The sequence below is a fragment of the Acipenser ruthenus genome, chromosome 19 (assembly GCF_902713425.1).
Source record: "Acipenser ruthenus chromosome 19, fAciRut3.2 maternal haplotype, whole genome shotgun sequence".
Classification (NCBI taxonomy): Eukaryota; Metazoa; Chordata; class Actinopteri; order Acipenseriformes; family Acipenseridae; genus Acipenser; species Acipenser ruthenus.
In genome coordinates, this window is record NC_081207.1 from 26,441,415 (window position 1) to 26,454,774 (window position 13,360).

At 37.9% G+C, this 13,360-nt stretch overlaps 1 long non-coding RNA gene across 1 annotated transcript; it reads left to right on the forward strand.

Annotated features, from left to right (window-relative positions):
- The first annotated feature begins 5,149 nt into the window (after positions 1-5,149).
- On the forward strand, positions 5,150-12,332 carry LOC117424676 (uncharacterized). The gene is made up of 5 exons (XR_004547918.3): positions 5,150-5,383; positions 5,571-5,710; positions 6,398-6,652; positions 8,757-8,899; positions 10,126-12,332. It is a non-coding gene; the product is annotated as an uncharacterized LOC117424676 (long non-coding RNA).
- Positions 12,333-13,360: the final 1,028 nt, after the last annotated feature.

Here is a 13,360-nt window from a genome sequence, read left to right on the forward strand (position 1 = left end):
ATATACTTATAAAAAACGTCTATTATTTTTTCTCTCAAATGAACAATATTGTTAATGTAAATGTACACAAAGTGTTTATAGTACTTATTTACTTCATTGTAAGTTGCCATCTATTTTATTGTAATGCTGCTAAATCAGAAGTAATGTTTACACAAGTATGCTGTTGCATTATAGTTGTGTAAATGTGTGGTTGCCATTTTCTAGGGCCATCTTGAAAATGTTGTGTAAATGTACACAGATTTGATATTTAAGTTCTGTTATGATATGCTTGTCCATGCTGTACTTGCATAAAATAAGATATTTTCCAGCCCCCCTCATCAAGGGAATATTTAAATATTCAACAGTGTTATCCTATTAATAGAAAGTAGTGAACTGCACTGGAGATAATGAGATCAAAGTGACTGCTAGCTGACGAGACTGGGACTCGTGTCTCAGTGGTAAAGGAGACGCCCAAAGGGCAGCCACATGGCTGATTGTTTCATTCATAGAATTTCTTTCTTTCTTTCTTTCTTTCTTTCTTTCTTTCTTTCTTTCTTTCTTTCTAAAGAACATAAGAAACATTTGGGAACGAGAAAAGGCTATTCGGCCCACAAAGGCTCATCCCTGGTTAGCATGCCATTCTCCCCTCCTGGGATAGGGACTCATTCACAATCACAGAATCTTTTTTAAAATGTTCCTTGTGTTTTAAAACCAACTACTTCATCTGGTAGGCTATTCCATACATTTATTATTATTATTATTTATTTCTTAGCAGACGCCCTTATCCAGGGCGACTTACAATCGTAAGCAAAAACATTTCAAGCGTTACAATACAAGTAATACAATAAGAGCAAGAAATACAATAAAACAAGTAAAGTACAAGTTTGACAAACCACAATTCAATAATACAGCAGGTAATAGTGATAGTTACATCAGGATATGATTAAGTAGTGATAGTTACATCAGGATATGATTAAATACAAAGTACTACAGGTTAAAAACTTGGCAGATTACAGTATTCTGAAGTACAGGATTAAATGCAGTAAAATAGGGGCTGATAAGAGCAAAATAAAGCACATTTACATGAAGGGTGATAGTGTCCCAGGATACAAACAGAGGAGTTCTACAGGTGCTCTTTGAAGAGGTGAGTCTTAAGGAGGCGCCGGAATGTGGTCAGGGACTGGGCAGTCCTGACATCTGTAGGAAGGTCATTCCACCACTGCGGAGCAAGGGTGGAGAAGGAGCGGGCTTTGGAGGCAGGGGAGCGTAGCGGTGGTAGAGCTAGTCTTCTAGTGCAGGCGGAGCGGAGAGGTCGAGTGGGGGTGTAGGGAGAGATGAGGGTCTGGAGGTAGCTGGGTGCAGACTGGTCAAGGCATCTGTAGGCTAGTACAAGAGTCTTGAACTGGATGCGAGCAGTGATCGGGAGCCAGTGGAGCGAGCGGAGTAGTGGAGTAGCGTGGGCGAAGCGAGGCAGAGAGAACACTAGGCGGGCAGCAGAGTTCTGGATGAGCTGGAGCGGACGGGTGGCGGACGCAGGGAGGCCAGCCAGGAGGGAGTTGCAGTAGTCTAGGCGGGAGAGTACCAGGGCCTGGACCAGGAGCTGGGTAGCATAGTTGGTGAGGAAGGGTCGGATTCTTCGGATGTTGCTCAGGAAGAATCGGCAAGTGCGTGCCAGAGTGGAGATGTGCTGGGAATAAGAGAGGCAGGGGTCCAGGGTGACTCCAAGGTTCTTAGCTGAGGAAGAGGGAGAGAGTGTGGTAGATTCCAGAGGAACAGAGATGGAGAGATCAGAGGAGGGGGAGGAGGAGGGAAAGAAAAGGAGGTCAGATTTAGAGAGGTTGAGTTTGAGGTGATGCGAGTGCATCCAGGAGGAAATAGCAGACAGACAGGTAGAGATACGGGAGGAGATGGTGGAGTCAGAGGTGGGGAAGGAGAGGAAAATCTGAGCATCATCAGCATAGAAATGGTATGAGAAACCATAGGATGCGATGAGGGGGCCCAGGGAGCGGGTGTAGAGAGAGAACAGGAGAGGACCCAAGACTGACCCTTGGGGGACTCCAGTTAAGAGAGGGTGAGGTGTGGAGGTTGCTCCACGCCAGGTTACCTGGTAAGTGCGGTTGGAGAGGTAGGAGGAGAACCAGGCCAGAGCAGTGCCAGAGATCCCCAGGTCAGCAAGAGATGATAGTAGAATAGAGTGATCAACAGTGTCAAAGGCAGCAGAGAGGTCGAGGAGAATTAGGACAGAGGAGAGAGAGGCAGCTCGGGCACATTTAAGTGAGTTGGTGACAGACAGGAGGGCGGTTTCAGTAGAGTGAGCAGAGCGGGAGCCAGATTGGAGAGGGTCAAGCAGAGAGTGGTTGGACAGGAAAGCAGAGAGCTGGCGGTGTACAGTCCGCTCGAGGGTTTTGGAGAGGAAGGGTAGGAGGGAGACAGGACGGTAGCTCTGGAGGGAGGTGGGGTCGAGGGTAGGTTTTTTGAGGAGGGGAGTGATCGAGGCTTTTTTGAAGGCAGAGGGGAAGATACCAGAAAGTAGAGAGGTGTTGAGGAGGGAGGAGATGAAGGGGAGTAGAGCAGGAGCAGCAGCTTGAAAGAGGTGAGTGGGTAGGGGGTCCAAGGCACACGTGGTGGGTTTGTGACCCTGGAGCAGGGAGGAGAGGTCAGAGTCTGAGAGGGGCAAGAAGGTGGAGAAGGAGGGTGAGTTAGTAGGGGTTGCAGTGGGTGTAGGAGTTGGAGCGGGAGGGGGTGCGGGGGAGGGAGAGGTGTTAAAGAGTTTGCGGATATCTGAAATTTTAGAAGAGAAGAAGGAGGCAAAGTCATCAGGGGAGATAGAGGAGGGAGGAGGAGGGGGGGAGGGTTAAGGAGGGAGGAGAAGGTAGAGAATAGTTTACGTGGGTTGTTAGTGGAGGCTTGGATTACAGATTGGAAATAAGCACGTTTAGCAGAGGAGAGAGTAGAGGAGAAGGAGGAGAGGAGAGTGCGGTAAAGGTCTAGGGCAGGTCTATTTACATAGATAATTTATAATTTATAATTATCTATGTAAAAAATGCTTCCTGCATTTTGTTCAAAACTACTTTTACTCATCTTCCATTTATGCCCTCTTGTCTTGGGTTAACTTTATTTATACCATTTATGATTTTAAAGACTTCAATCAAGTCCCCTTTGTTTTGATAGGCTGAATAGATTTAGTTATGTGAACCTGTCTTCATATCTCATTTCACTAAGTTCTTTATTTTTTTTCCTCCCATCCTTTCTTCTTTCTTTATGATTTATAGATGCTTAAAGGCGGCTATATAATAAGACTGGACCTTTTGAGAGTGGTTGTTGAAGACCAACCTTACCATGATACATGTAATAAGGGATTATAAGGGATTGGGTTTAATTCACTGATTGTTTACTTATCCAGGTCTCCATGTCTTAGTCTTTGTTCCAGGCTGGTTGCTATCTAGGCCACGTGACAAAGTTTAGACCTCCTAAAAAGTGTCAGTCCTCCTAAAAAGCCTCACTTATTCATCTGGAATAGATGATGTGGCACTTACTGTCCCTGCCAGATACAAGCGATAACCACACAACCTTGAATGCACTCAATCATTAACCGAGAGGAACACATCGATGAGTGAGTTTTCTGGGATCTGATTTGATTTGGTACCAACTTACAAAAACAAATGTTCAAAACAAACAATAAAAACACTGGGCTATGTGAATTGAACTTCGCTAGTTTTAAAAACATGTAGGTCTCTTATAGAACATCTGAACTCATGCTTTATTCTGAAACAACTTCAGATTGATTATGTGCCGCTAAATGTAATCTCTGAGGGGTTTATAGTAAAATAAATCAATAAATAAATTGGAATATAGCGCAAAGAGATACAGATTAGGGGATGTATATTGTCTTCTGTTGTATTTTATTTCTGTCCCAATTGTCTACCCAAGTGGGGAATGGCTGGGAAGCTAGTGGCAGAATTTAGCTTAGATTTAACATACTGATTTCTGATTCTGACCACTTGAACACTGTGACTACTGTTCAAACCCTTCTGTCAATTACAAGCCTCGCTTCTGCTTATTAAGTCCTCTTATAATCCTCTGTAACTCCATGTAAAATCCCAAACCATTGATTTTATACGAGTCAAAACAGCATAGGTCTAGTTCTGCTTTCTATCTTTATCAGTGACTAAGGCAGTCACTGCAGCTGGATTCCATGACACACTCTGCTCACTGCCTCTTTGTCTGCCCTGCCTGTTCAGTTTTTCAGCTTCTGCTTGCTATGGTGGTTCCTCCTCACACCATAAACAAACACTTGAAAAACAGCATTATAAAACCTGAATCAGATCAAATAAATTAACTGCACAGGGCGGCATGACATTAACTGTTTTTTGTCCAGACAGCAAACAGAGAGTACAGTAAGTTTATTCCAGGAAAGTGCAATACTGCAAATAAATAACTTGCGAGGTGTGAGGGTATTTTTTTTTCTTTCAAACAGATTTTAATGATAACAGATTGGCAGTGTGAAAAGCATGAACAGAGACTACTAAAGATCACATACAAATCACCTACAAATAAGACCCTATCTCATTTGTAAACTCCCTTATTAGAAGGCATACAACATAAAGCACCAAGATGGGTGGGTGGTTGAACATTACAATAACCAGACACAACCAAATGCATCAATCTGTTATAAAGATAGCTCAACTATTCTTTGTAAAATAAATAAAGACCAATAAACATTCATAAGGGCTTCTATGGTATACCAGTACTGCCATTTAAGATGGATTTAAGTTTATTTTAGTATTGTTAAATGCAATTTAATATCACTTGATCAAAATGGGCTAAAACTGTATTGTAAGTGCTGTTAAGGTGCTATAACCTGTGCCATTTAACTGCAGTGCGTTTCACACCAAGCAACTGGATATACTTTCAGTGCAATTTAAATAGTTGTCATTTATAATAGGTAACATGCCAAGAAAACATTACTGGGTTCAGTATGGTTATATTGTTCTGAAGTTACATATTAATACTGATAGTGACGGAATAGTAAAAACAAATAATTGGTAACATTTACAAACATGTTTAATCAAATACAGTATCTTTCTTCACTCCTGTGCTTGAAAATGATTTGATCCCCCTTGTTGCTGGATTGTTATAGATGGATTTTACTTGGCAGCTTGATTAGTTGGGTCGTTTAACTTTAAATGACAATATTTGATGCAGATCTAAAGATAAATTATTGCTCAACCAAGCCATCTGTGTTTGGCCGAATACAAAGCTGCATGATATTTAGTCAGCAAGATGAACACTGTGCTGTTTACTACCTGTCCTGCAGTACTGGTAATAAATACTTCTATTTTCCCAGTGGTGACAGAAGGCTGCAATGTAAATTCTGTGTGAGGTCTGATCTTGTGGACAACAAGTAAGTGTTCTTTCTTACCCTTGGTTAGGAATAAAGGGTACAAATTATAGAAGTGGGGTTTCAGGATTAACAATGTTATGACATATTTTAAACATAAACAACATTTGTTATCCAACTCACCACTTGGACAAAAAATACTTTAAGAAAATGAAAAACAGCGAAATGACTTTTTTTTTTTTTTTTTCAGCAAGCCTTCCAACAGGCAGGATATCAACATTCAGTGTGAAAAATCGACTCCAAATTATTGTCCTTTCCAGCTTCTACTCTTGTCAGTGTTAGAGCCTATTAAGAGCATTCCAATGCATACAATTAAAACAAATGACACAGGTAATGATCTCTTTACACTGAATTACTGGAGGTCATTGCTTCCGAAAGAAACCATGATCTTCTGTTTCATTATGTGTTAAATAAAGTGATCAAAATACCTTTCTTTTAAGGCGACACACTTTCAATTCCTCCCTTTAAAAATCTGTTGTCTCCTATTCTACTGTTGCATTTGATATGGTAAAGCGTGAAGCCTTATCTCCAAGTAACATATTTGCAGCAATAGCAAGGTTTAAGTAGGCTTGTGCAAACAGTGAGGTGTAGAAAAGTTGTTTTTTTTTGCAGCTGAAATTGATATATATATATATATATATATATATATATATATATATATTGGTTTGCCCTATGATGTGGCAGTCCTTCTTAAAAAAAATTATGATAAATCTTAGATGATATAGGTCTGATATATACCTTACCTTTCATGGCCTTCATGGCTCATATACCTTCAGATTTCAAAATCTTATTTAACCAGGTAGGACTAATTGACAATACGTTCTCATTTACAGTGATTATGTAGGTGATAGGGAGGGGAATGACTCTAGCAGAGACACATTAATTCACAAATTACATAATTATAAAACATCACCATTTCAATCTTAAGTTATGTCTGGTTGTGTTATTTGTTACACAACCCACTGTCACTAGTTCACCTTTTATTGTACTGAAAATCTTTTTGTTTTTCACTTTCAGCTATTTTCTTTCAAATAGCTGCATACTCCTAAAATAGAAACTACAAGCAAATAAACAACATAAATTAAACAGACCAAAGTGGGATCCATGATATTGCTAAAGCAGTTAATAATGGATTTTAAAACCTTGGTTGCTACATCTTTATCCAGGGCAGTATCAGCATACCTCCAGGCCACAGTGCTTCATATACCATACTACAAAGCTCCAAGCAGCATGCGCTGAGTAGACCTCTGATATTCTGCGCTGAACTCTCAAGTGAGTGCTCTTTATCAACTTCCTTTCCAAACACCAGTCTTATTCCTAGATCTCTTAACTCTGGTTGCTTCTTTTGTAGTTATGTAAACTTGGGGTTTTCATCGCCAAGGCCTTGCTAATAAAGCATTAATTCATTTGGTACTCAATGTTCCAGTCCAAGTAAAATAAGTTGGATGTAGCTGTTTTCGCAAGAAGAGACCTGGATTCTGGACTAGATCTTTTGAACTCAAGATTAGTGGTCTCCCTAATATCAATTCTGGTTGGTTTTCCAACAGGCATATACAAAGCCTGGCAAAATGCACTGTAAATTAACATTTTTATATGAATTTTTAAGCTAAGGGCAGTGTTTAAATAAAACAATGTCAAGGAATTATTACAAAACTTTAAACCAGAAAACCTTTTATTTTATGTGTGTCAATTTCTATGATTACAGATCTTGTAATATAAAGGAATGTAATAATTCTCTACAGTAAAATATACCTATTTATTTCTCAAAGAGGAATAATAGAATCCTGTGACTTAATAAAGGCAGCACCATACAGCATTAAGCGCTTGTCCTTTGATGGCTCTTAATAACAATCACTTGATGTTGTTGGTAAGTGTAGACATTTATGAATATGTTATTTGGGACTGATAATCTACTGTCAGTTATACACATACAAGCTAATCAGCTCCTACAATATGTATGCAAAGATTAATATAAGGGACAATTACAAGAAACAAAGCAGACAAAAAATTAAACCCATGCCTTAATTAGACCATGATGAAATAAGGCATGTTGTCACTAGAGACATGGCTGTTGCTGTAGCTATACTGTAATTCAGGGCCTAGGTCAAGTGCCTATGACATAGACTACATTTTTAGTTTTATTTTAGACAGAAAGAAAATTGTAAAGAGGCTAAAACCACAGCAATATGCTAGTGTGTCATTGTGATAGAATACAGCCAGAGCCACTAGTCTGGTGGTAACAAATCTAAACGTCCTAACTATTGACATGAGGATGGGGGAGTAGCCAGTTTTACGAAAAAGCAGGTTAGAAGCTGTTCGCTACTAGGGAAGCTGAATGGAAAAATTACTAAGACTCCTTCTCTACAAGAAAAACACAGCAGGTGCTGTATTCCTTCACAGTTGAATCCTGTATTTATCATACCATCAAACTGTACAAATCAGAAGAGCTTCATATTTTGCCAGAGAGCAAGCTTTCATACCCAAACATTTTTGTAATAAAGCATAGATCTACAGTTGCTAGCCTAAGCAACACCCACATATAATACTGTAAGGAAAATTATATTCTTGAGAAAATGAAATTATAACCCTGCGTGCTTCTATAATCATACACTGAAGACTAGATTTGCTCCACCAAAGAGTACTGATAAACAGACTCATATTGTCTTAATTTTTTTTTTCCTTTCCCCAACTAAAATGTATTTCTGTAGGGATATTTGTTCTAAGTGAAATTAATCATGCACTCTCAGTAATGTTAGTAGTGGTCAGGAGGATTTCAAATTATTTGAGTCCTTAGATAAATAGCTCTTCCAGCAGTGGTCCATATTACCAGTTAATGTATCTTATCGGCAGGAACACTTTAAGTTTATTTAGCATATATTTCATTTTGCATGTTTCTAACCAATTCTGTATGCTGTCTAAATCTTGTGACACCTGTCTTCCTGCCATCATCTGTGATTGCATTAAATTCTCCTCTAGTTCAATTCCTCTCTTGTCTTGGTTCACTGTGTCTCTGTCTGTCAAGCCTCTCAAGGGCTTAAAGATATATTTCAACTTCTTTTATGAGGCTGCCATCCTGTTAAAAGCTGTTATGTCTATAGAAGTTTTATTTCAAACTGGATAAAATGTCTGGTTCATGGCATATTTTATTCATGTACAGCTTTTAAATGTGATTTTATCATGTAATGTTGCTCCAGTATGTGTGTCTTTTTTTTCATTTTCCTGTACGGTAGGTTTGCCTTTGTATTAGGGACTTGTCGCTTTTGAGATTCAGTTGGGTTGGCAGGAAGATAATCATTTTACTTAGTTTTCAATACAAAAGCACACAAAAGAAGACTGAAACACACTTTGAGGGGTTGTTTTTTTCTTTCTTTCAAAGGAGGAGGCTGTGTGGTCCAGTGGTTAAAGAATTGTAACCAGGAGGTCCCCGGTTCAAATCCCACCTCAGCCACTGACTCATTGTGTGACTCTGAGCAAGTCACTTAACCACCTTGTGCTCCGTCTTTCGGGTGAGACGTAATTGTAAGTGACACTGCAGCTGATGCATAGTTCACACACCCTAGTCTCTGTAAGTCGCCTTGGATAAAGGCGTCTGCTAAATAAACAAATAATAATAATGTAAATAACAGCAATATAGCTAATAGACCCCATTGACTTGGACATTGGTACTGATAGCATATATATATGCGTCACCTTCCTTAACATTACATCTGCAGACATTAGTAACTTTTTTTTTTTTTTACTGTGGTCCAGTATTAAATGGTCAGATTAAAATCCTTTTTTTATTGAGAATGACATGTCCTGCCCAGCTATCTACAGATCTGTGTAAATGGAACATCACTAACCAGAGCTCCTGACAATGCAGGTTTTTGTCTTGACTTAAATTTGATGCAACATTTTACCCTGATAAATCACTGGGTTTGAGTGTGATAGAAGGAGATGCCTGGAATCCACTCTTAAATAAAAAAAAAAAAAAGTTTGAACAGAAAGAGCTCTCGGGCATGTGCAGTAAAGAATGACTGGTTTAAATGAGCAGAATCTGCTAACTGTGTTTAACAGCTGACTCTACCGAACACTATATCAATCAAGTCAGATAAACGTGTTTACCTACAGTAGCCATCAAACAGATTTGAGAAAATGATTTAACTGCTACTGATCCAGAGATATGTCACTAACTTCAGGTTTACTGACTATCTAAAGTCCCAGAATCCAAAATCTACCCCCAAGAAAAAAAAAATGCTTTAGTTCAGTTTGCCAGCTTTAAAGATATTTTTTTAAGCTTGTCATATTCTCTGATACAGGCCAACTCCACTTTTGTCACTGACTGTTTAGAGAGTATAAAAGCCTCACATTGCAACACCTCAAAGGGCCTCATTTTGTGTTTCTCATTTCCTTTACCTAGAGACCAAATAGATTAATGTTAATAAAGTTAAAAAGCATCTGAATTGTAGTTCTGCTGTTGTTATCATCATTTAAACAGTAATTATACACATTATACATATATACAGTGCTCAACCTTTATAATGCTATAGATATTACCAACTGCTGTTATTGGGAATGGAAATGGTACTAAAGTTAATGAGAGTTTTTTGTTTTTAAAGTCAACAAGTATAATTTAGTACGCCATTAACAAGTAATAAAGGTTAAATACATAGAAATAGCTATAATAAATTATAGTTAAATAACAGCAAACAAAGTCATCCTCTGAATTCTTTATTAGTTCTCACAGTTTGTTTTTTTTTTTTTAGGTATTCCAAAGTCTTCATAATGCAAAGCATCCTGGGGACAAATCCATCAATGATTGATGAGTGTTGTGTTTGCTCTTGGTTACTGTGGGGTGGCTGATGGCGGGGTGTCCCTGAAAACTATACACAGCTCTGCATCTCCAAGAGCTGACCTGCAGAATGATTGTCTAAACAAATAAGCTGTAGACTAGAAGATAAGGGACAGACACGGGGTTTCTCAAGCAGTATATTGAATTATGCTTCTGTAAATTGCATTTATTTTGACTGAGATTTAATAAGGACAGATGTTTAAGGCCACATTCCCTTCAGGATTTAACCCTTGTTAACACGGTATAAAGGCAAGTGAGGTAAACATTTGTACCCTTCAGAGGACAAAAAAAAATAAAAAAATAAAAAAAACAGTCATGAAACATATTTGCATTATTGATATATGTTTTGCCATATACATTACATAATTATTGGACATTATATCATACTACATGTATATCGTTAATCTATGAGGACATCATGATATGCTTCAAAGCGTAACCTGAATGTTGTATTTTATTGAGACCATGTCATTGCACCTCAGCTCAGAAAATTTAAAAAGAGCAACTTGGTACCGGTATGAAATATCAGAGTTATGTATTTTCTCTTGGTATTTAGAATCACGTTGTATAAAGTTATCTGGTGACTCTTTTAAACTCATAAGTTAAAAGCTCCCCTGTGGCAACAGAGCTTTCAAACATGTCTTCTCTCTAGCTGGTACACAGGTGCGAGGCCATGGGAGCGCGTTTACATTACGAGTTTTCCCTTATTAAAGTTTACCACAGTAAATGTTTATACGATGCATTTAACATATTTTACAAAGGTTTGTCATGTTGTTTACTATGCTTTACCATACCTCTCCGGACTTTACAATGCTTACCACTATGCCTTATTACACTTTGCCATACTTTTACTATGGGGAACTTTTATAAGGGTAAAAAAGCCACCAGGGCGTGATGACTGAAACAAAAAATGATATACAAAGTGAATCACTGTACCACATATAAATTATTAGATACAGATACAATAATTAGGTCCTCTGATCCTTTGTAGCTTTGTTAATATCAACAGATATTTATGTGCTAACTAGTTTTAGATGAAAGGTCATCCCAAACGTTGGAAGAAAACAATTATAATTAAATAACAAGTTTAATGTAGCATGGTAAAACATGGTACAGCACATGAAAGCATTGTAAAGCACAGAAACAGTACATATGTTAATGCATTGTTAACCAAGGGCAAAGAAAGCATGGACATTGCAAACTGCAATGTTTTGTGACTAACTTTGATAAGAATTTAATAACTTTGATATCAGTGCATTACTTTAGTGTTTAGTTTGAATAAGTAAGATGTATAATTACAAAGGATGCAAATTAAGAAATAACCCCAAATGCTTCAGTGCAACCAGCTTGCAGCATTGTCCCAGAAGACGAAGCTGAAAAAACTGCAGCGCCTACTCCAAATTAGAAACAGTAGGTCAGGTCATTATCCATTTGTGTTTTGTAATCTTCAATAAACTGTCTGATATGCCTTCTTTATTTACTTAATTTAAGAGTACTAAAATAGCTTCTAGCAGATCCGCAAAGAGAGTACGTTTAATAGTGTGGATAAAAAAAAAAAAAAAAAAAAAAAAAATGTACAGTTATTTTTCTTATTATTTGTGTATTTAGCAGATGCCTTTATCCAAAGCGACTTACAGAGACTAGGATGTGTGAACTATGCATCAGCTGCAGAGTCACTTACAATTACGTCTCACCGGAAAGACGGAGCACAAGGAGGTTAAGTGACTTGCTCAGGGTCACACAAGGAGTCAGTCGGTGACTGAGGTGGGATTTTAACCGGGGACCTCCTAGTTACAAGCCCTTTTCTTTAACCACTGGACCACACAGCCTTCTTAGTCAACATACAGAAAGAAAATTGCCAGGTGAATATATTGTATTCCTGTATGTTTGCTGCAATGTAATTATGCTTAATATTCCTGTTTAATATCACTGCTGTGACCGCCCCTGTAAAGTTTTATTGATATCCAACCTTCATTGTTCTCAGTGAGGCATGCTGAATATTAAATTCTGACCTCCATATTTCCTTCTGTTCATTTTTTATTTCTACTGCTTTTTTACTTCAGGAATTGATCTCTGTTTGACAAACTGCCATATGTGGCCTATAACATCAGGGCAAACAATAAATGCTATTAATTTGATGCTTCTTTTAAATAAGCGCGTATGTGTTTCATTGCCTAATCCGTAATAACTGTTAGGATAAATTAACTTTCAATAAAAAGGGAAATATACTGTATATAATTCAGTGTTCTAGGCTGATACCCGTTTCCCTTACAGAAAAGTCTAAAAAAATACTATAGAAATACCAATATAATATAATTTTACCCTGAAGAAATAAGTACACATTGACAATGATTTTGCAGATGTACATTGGTTCATGCTATTGTGATGTGCCATTGCAAATGAATTGCTGTGCTCGTGTCAGTCCATAATCATTGGAGATGTTTTAGTAATTGCAGGGAACCTATCTAATATGGTTGCAAGGTCAGTGTTTTTTTAATCAAGACTTGTACATAGAAATGTCACATGAACAAAAACCTGTCACTGTTTATTTAGAGAGGTTGCCAAAGTTATCAGGCATGAAGAGTATTGTAATTATTATTATTGATATGTACCTAGTCGGTGTATATAATAAAATGTTATTATTTCAAAACAGCAGACACACACATAAGAACACGCACACACACAAACAAACGCACACACACAATCACAATTCAAAAAGTAGATCCATGTTACAGTGTGAAAGAGAGTAAAATATTTATTTTTAATAAAAAGTAAAATCCTTTCCTAGTAGAATGCGGTTTTATACGACTAGTATATTGCAGTGTTGCGTGTATGTTGGCCTTTAGGTGCATAATCCTATGTCTCCACACACTTACTGCAGTTGCTAATTAAGGCCAATTTCAAACAGAGATTGAGATGTTGGTCTTGTGCTTCCCCAGTGAAAGCTGCAAAACTGAACAACTGACAACAGGTAGAGTAAATGTTAGTTACTGGTACCTGTTAGCTGCAAATTTGTGACTCATTAGCTAGAACGGATGACTGATTTTCTTCAGAAAGTGCTTGATGTTTTTTTTTTGTGCTTTCAAAACATACTGGCAGTGCCACTGGGGTAAAAACAATACTCCGAAGCAACATGCAGGAATTCAATT